Source organism: Brassica oleracea, chromosome C9 (assembly GCF_000695525.1).
Source record: "Brassica oleracea var. oleracea cultivar TO1000 chromosome C9, BOL, whole genome shotgun sequence".
In the NCBI taxonomy this organism is placed as follows: domain Eukaryota; kingdom Viridiplantae; phylum Streptophyta; class Magnoliopsida; order Brassicales; family Brassicaceae; genus Brassica; species Brassica oleracea.
The window spans coordinates 33,981,080-33,987,085 of record NC_027756.1 but is presented as its reverse complement, the minus strand read 5'-3'; positions in this window follow the sequence as shown (position 1 = coordinate 33,987,085).

The window sequence follows — 6,006 nt, the reverse complement described above, 5'->3', positions numbered from 1 at the left end:
AAAAATATGTTTTCCAATTTCATATTTTGTTTTAAAATTTAAATTATTTTAAATTCTGAATATTAAATATAAATTAAAATCTATTATATACTAATTAATAATAATATAATAAGAAACGATGTAAACTCCTCGTAAACATTACATGGAGTTTACAACGAACATTTACGAGTGATTAACATCGAAATATTTACGAGGATTTTACATCAAAATGTTTACGAGTGATTTACAACGAAAGTATTTACGTGTGCTTTACATTGAAACAATTACGTGGGCTTTACGACGAAGTCTTACGTGGCGTTTACGACGAATCCTTTCCCTGCGCTTTACGAGGAATATATTTCGTCGTAAACGTAACGAGTCGTTTACGACGAAACCCTCGTTACGATGGACGTTTAACAACGAAACGTCCTTCGACGTTAATTCGTCGTAACACCCCGTTTACGACGAATTTACAACGAATACTGCCCTAGTAAAAAATATGTTTTCTTGTAGTGAAGGGGCAAAATCACCAAAAATAGATTTGCCCATATTTTTCAAAGTTATTTTTTGAAACTTTTTTCAAATTAAAGAATGTCTACATAAATATATAATTAGGCTTCCTGGATGTAACTTATATGTCTATTTAGGAAGACCTTTGTAAATGTTTATGACATCTTTCCAAATATTAGAAAATCATTTCTAAAGTATGTATTTACATATTTTGATTTTCATTTATACAACATTTATGAATGTTTGCCTAAATTTCATAAATATCGTATACATATTTAGAAATATTTCGTAAATCTTAGAAAATATTATATATTCAGTAATATTTTTCTAGATATGAATATAAGTCAAATTCAAAAAGATATCATAACTTTAGAAAAATGTTACACATATTCAAGAATATCCTACTAAATAGGCATAAATTCATATTTGGGTTAATCATAAATATATCTTACAATACTAAAAGTTATTAATACTCAATGTTCAAACTGTCCACGTCGGATTGGAAATTCAGGCCAATCAGAAGACATTATTTTGCCATATCACAACAACTTCGTCAAGTAATTGGACCTTCGTGTGGTGTCTAAAAATTAAATCATGGCCCATGTAAAAACCAACTACCAAAGGTCTATCTCCTAAGCATCTATCAATACGACTCTTCCACTTCGTCTTCTACGTCTCCATTTCCCTTAATCGTCGTAACAGACCCCCCTGATCAATCAATTATGCTCTTCAATCCCTTCATTCTCCTCCTATATAAATCACTGAATCTAAACCTAAATTCAGAAAAATTGGAAACCTCCACGGAAAGAGATCACGCTATAACCCCTCTTTGGGCCTAGCGCCTAAAGAAAAAATCGAAGATTAATCAGAAATTATGCGGGGCGGAATTTTTAGATTGTTTACTATGTTATAAAACATGTTAATCTTTAATTGTGTATAACATTAATACATTTTCATGTTTAAGATCGTATAAAACATACAAATAGAATATATAAACTTAATATAGTGTAATTTTCATCAAAATTATGAATATAAATGATATTTATAAAATTTTAGATCAAATAAATAAATAAAAATATTATTAAAAATAAAATAAAAAGTAAAAAAAAAATAATTTAAAAAATAGATTAGGCGGCCGCCTAGGCGGCTAGGCGGTCATTTAGGTGGTCTAGGCGGAGAAAATCAGATATTCGATTTTTTTAACCGATTTGGCATAAATCGGGGCGGAAGAGTGACACGTAGCGCCCAGGCGGCCGCCTAGGCGGCTAGGCAGTCGATTTTTAGAACAGGGGCTATAACCATGAAGTCTGCTAAATCCACCCGAAAGGTGGGAGTGTACAATATTTTGTGCCTTATGTCGATTATATGATTTGATTTTTGATTGAATTTGTATATAGAAATTTTTTCTGTCTATTATTATTGTTTGTTTCTGATGGCTGTGTATATTAGGTTTTGCAGTGTGTTCAGGGGGGAGAAGATAAATTGAGTTATATTTAGTTATGTACAGCATCATGAATCACAGTGCATGGACCAAGATTGCTTAGTCTCATGGAGCCAACATAACCAAACTGATAAAGAGGAAAGAAGGCTGATCATCAGCAGGACTCAAGGTTTGACAATCACTCACTCGAAGCACTCATGATCTCTTTCATGTTGATTATACAATATATGTTGCTATCTGAGCGTTTTTATTTTTCTGTCAATAGAAGTCTCGATGAGTCAACTTATGGAAGGACAACAAGAAGAGAGTACACCAGAGACCAAATGGATTACTAAAAAATTATGAAGCAACAGAAATGTACCAGTTGGAACTACAAAGAGGCAAGAGCCACAAGAGGAATGTTTATATATGAAATAAGAACACGTTAGGGAGAAGAACCGCCGAAGGTGTAAACGGCAAAAGAGAGAAGGGGATCATACGTGACAGGTGGGGATAAAGTTTTTTCTTGTGGGATTCCATAATGGAGTTACTATATCATAGATTTGTCTTGAGGGTTAATGGTTTGGGTTTTGATGAACAGGTGGGGATACGAGAACTTCATGAGGCATTCGTTGAAGCTATTAATCAGCTCGGCAGTAGTATCTTTGTATAATCGTGTTTCTTTCTTTCACAGAAGAACCTCAAGAGAAGATGATATCGATCGAATGCATCAAATCTAACTGCATAACAAACCTGAAATATTTTCTTCGTATTTGTTTAAAAATTTGATTGTTATATGGTCACTTACTTATATATGTTTTTCACTCTTCCTTTACCAGGAGCACTGAGATCACAAAAGTTCTAAGGCTACAAAATGGAAGTTCACAAACATCTCCGTGAGCAGCTCGAGGTAATGATATCACTGGTTACATCGACCAGCTCGACTTAAGTTTTCTCAATTTAAATGGGTGAGACTATGTGATATGCAATAAGTCATATGTTTATGTGTGTGTCGTAGACTCTTACCATATGGCGTTTCCTCGATTCTTAACTTGAAACATGGATTAGGGAAGACGGTTTTGGATCTGGTGTAGAATATTATGGATCCAGGTTTCTCTGTGAAACTGAATGGTCATGACTCATGTTCAGTTCTCCTCAAATAGCAATGCTGAGTTGAATGATCTTCTTTCGAATACTTCTGAGTTCAATTTGACAAAATATTCAGCAAAATGGACGCAGCTCTCACCGCTTATCTTGCATTTTCAGAGCTTCTTACCAGTCTTCGCCGCTGGAACTGGAATCGATGTACTGTTCTCCACGTACCTCAGATTTATCGGCAAATCCACGTACCTCAGATTTATCGGCAAATCTACAACCATTTCTGATATCTCTGTTGAATTGCAGGTTATGACTTTGAAGGAAAGAGACACAGATTAATCTCTGAGGAAGCAAAAGCCACAACCAAATTCTTTATTTCCTGATCTCAAACATCTGATATCTTATGTAAATTATATGTCTCTTTCATAACCTGAAGAAAATATAAATTGTTTTGGTGTTGTGTGAATAAATATTCTTTTTAGTTTTTACTGCATGTGATGGTTGAGAAAAAGATAACACGATTTGTGATGTGGAATGATCAACATATTTTAATGATACAACAATTAGCGATGCAGTAAGTAATTCATATTTATTTTACTATTCGGATAATATTTGTGATTTTGTTGACTCTTCACGTCTTTATAAATGAAATTAGAAGTTGCACATATAACAAATTAAGGATCCGATTAGTAACTATAGAAAATTTGGATGTTAAAACTTTGGCTGTTAGTTTAAATTTTATTAAAATTAAATTGGTAGTTAAAATTATAGAAGTTTTGAATAATATTTAAAATATTTTATGTAAAAAATAAAATTATACTACTATTAAAAAATTAAATATATATGATTGTAAAAATAGTACAATATAGATCTCAAATGAACAAGAAAAAAATTCAATGATTAATTTGTTAATCTTAAATTTTAATAAAATTGTTACAAACTTAAATAAAGGATTTAGTTACAAAGAGAAAAAAATGAAGTTGCAAAAGTCACATAATGTAGGCTTTAAGAAAAACAACACAAAAGATAAGAGAGAAATTTATAATCACCTTAGATACTTTAGAATTATTTTTTTTTAAAAAAAAAAAAATTGATTGGTAAAAAAGAAGTTTTAGAAACTTTCTAATCTCACGAAGCACTCAGAGCCGTAACACCAGTCGGACCCTAATAACATTAATTTAACACTTTAGTAAGAAAGTGATTTTGCAAATTAAGTACGTTAGTTTATACCACAGATACAATATGTAGATGTTACATCATTTGTAAAATCATGGACATATTCAAACAAATGAAATCTTAAGTGTAATAAATGTTTTTACAAGCTGACCAAGCCATCTATACATATTTTAATTCCATCAGAATTAAGCATGAACAACACATATATATTACACACCAGAAACGGATGTCCCTTTAATCCAATATAGGAATAAAAAAGTATATCCACAAGTGGAAGTGGTTTTATCATGTGGTTTCCTAATGGTTCATTAATAACTAATTGTACACCATAAGTCCCATTTTCGAATCCAAGAAAAAGACAAATTATGTAGATTAGCGGAGAAATTTTTTAAACGAGCTGGTTAAGCCCCTTCTAAAAAAAAAGGGTTTTAAACGAGCTTTTCGACATGGTGCATGAGGTATTGTCGGACGTGGATTTTATAGAACAGTTCAGAGTGATCACATAACCAGACATGAATTTTCATAAATTAGGTAGCATTGTCAAATATAGAACTGTCTATGTAATATTTCTATAATAGATGTAAGATAATATATATCGACATATGTAAGATAATATATATATCCACATATGTAAAATATATCTCTATTGTACACTCTTTTTAATAGATGACGTTTTGAAGTTTAAAAAAAAAAAATCACAAGAAGTTTTATTTTTCAATATAAAATTTTGTTCTTTATGCTATATAACACTTTATATTTTCCATATTATTTTTGTATTGACTGAAATATGGTTAAATGATGTTTTTGTTTATAAAATATATAAAAGTAAATATTTTAATATTTGTGCACAACTCCAAAGCGTTAAATAAAAACAAAAATAGTATTATTTTGATTTGGTAAGTCCAGCGGCTTATACAAATCTACCACTTATTTAACATGTTATATTTTTAAAAGTTTTGGACATCAGTAAATTAGTAAGTTTTACAAATTACTGATTTTAATTGTTTTATAAGAGTTTTTAAAGTATGTATGTGTTCACAAACAAATATATAACAACTTAAACAGATATAAATTGTAGGATATTGTGGGAAATTAGGGTTTGTGCCGAGCCAAGCTGAGAAATCTATAACCTCAATTTTTTTTAACTGGAAAGACATATGTTTGTTTTGCTTATTTAAATTACCCAATGTATTTTAACTTCTAAGGTATATATAATTCGATTTTATGCATTTATCCGAATTTACATTTAAAAGAGAATATAATCAGGATATCAGTTAGAACGGGTCTATCCAGACAAGGCAAAACCATCAGTGTTTTATGGTCCCACAGTGGATATTCTAAAAGCGTTCTGCTGGGAGGTGAGATGCCCTCCGAAGATTAAGCACTTTTTATGGCAAATGGTATCCGGATGTATAGCTGTTAAGAAGAATTTGCAAGCAAGAGGAATGAAGGGAGATATTTGTTGTGTTAGATGTGGAGCTGAGGAGGAATCAATAAACCATGTGTTTTTTGAGTGCCCTCCTGCGCGTCAAGTTTGGGCTTTGTCAAAGATACCGTCTAACCCAACCTACTTCCCCACTAGTTCTCTATTTACGAATATGGATCATCTTTTTTGGAGGGTACTCCCGAAAATGGAAGATCATCAGTTTGCGTGGATATTATGGTATATTTGGAAAGGAAGGAATAATAAGGTTTTTAGTAATTTGGATATTGACCCAAGAGATATACTTACGCTTGCAGAAACTGAATCAACACTTTGGGCTGAGACTCAGGTGATGAAGACTAAGCAGGTACCACAACAGACTGAGGTTTTGAATCGTCAG